Genomic DNA, 1,198 nt, shown 5'->3' with positions numbered 1-1,198 from the left:
CTATTTTTAATCTGGAAAAAAAAAAGAAAAAAGAGGAACATTTTTAAAACAGTTTACTAGAGTAAGCAGAAGTAACTTGCAGAAAACATCTGCTTTCTGCTTTCAATAAAGTTTAAATAAACTAGGAATCCATAAGAGAAACTGTGAATGTTGATAAAATAAGGCAATGGATTCATATGGAAAGGGAAGTAGGAATGTTCCAGAATTAGCATAATTAAATAAATAATAACATGACACAGTACAGTGTTACTAGAAATACTGAACTATAGAATCAACCTTATAAAAATTTCAATCTGTAAGAAAATACAAAAATATTCTGAAGCAAAAAGACACATAAGGGAAAAAAAAAAACCCACCCAAATTATATCCACTAAAATAAGGAGATATTGTGGGACAGGAAATAACATACACTAAATTTTTCAGGAAGCCTACCCTTTCCATGTTGTTTAAAGTTAAACCGTTCCCCACTTGACACCTCTACCCTCGTCGATCTGCTCTGTCTTCCCCCATAGCACACTGATAGCCATTTAACGTACCATATAAAATAATCTAACAACACAAAAACTACTTACGTTTATTTTTGCCTGTTCTCTTAACTAGAAGGAGAGCTTAATGAGGGCAAGGATTGTTTTTTTTTTTTCTTCACTGACTTATCACAAGTATCTGGAGGAGGACTGGTACATAGTAAGAGACTCAATGAATATTTTATTGATACAGGAAGGGATGAAAGACTTTGGAATGAATTAATCAAACTCTAAGTAGTAAAAGCATATCATTTCTTATGGATAAAAATGAGGCAATACAGGGCACCTAGGTGGCTCAGTTGGTTAAGCATTGGACTCTTAATTTCAGCTCAGGTCATGATCTCAGGATCCTGAGATCGATCCCCAGGACAGACTCCGCACTCAGCATGGAGTCTGCTTGCGGATTCTCTCTCCCTCTCTCTCTGCCCCTCCCCCTGCTCACGTGCTCTCTCCCTTTCTCTCTGAAATAAATAAATACATCTTTCTTAAAAAATGAGGCAATACATATGTATATAAAAATATGATGTTTTGGGGGGCACCTGGGTGGCTCAATCTGCTCAGGTCATGATCTCGGGGTCCTGGGATCGAGTCCCATGTTGGGCTCTGTGCTCAGTGGGGAGCCTGCTTGAGGGCTCTCTCTGCCCCTCCTCCCACTCTCTCTCGTTATCTCTCAA

The sequence above is a fragment of the Phoca vitulina genome, unplaced genomic scaffold (assembly GCF_004348235.1).
Source record: "Phoca vitulina isolate PV1807 unplaced genomic scaffold, GSC_HSeal_1.0 scaffold62, whole genome shotgun sequence".
NCBI lineage: Eukaryota > Metazoa > Chordata > Mammalia > Carnivora > Phocidae > Phoca > Phoca vitulina.
The sequence above is the reverse complement of the archived record's forward strand: the minus strand, read 5'-3'. Positions refer to the sequence as shown.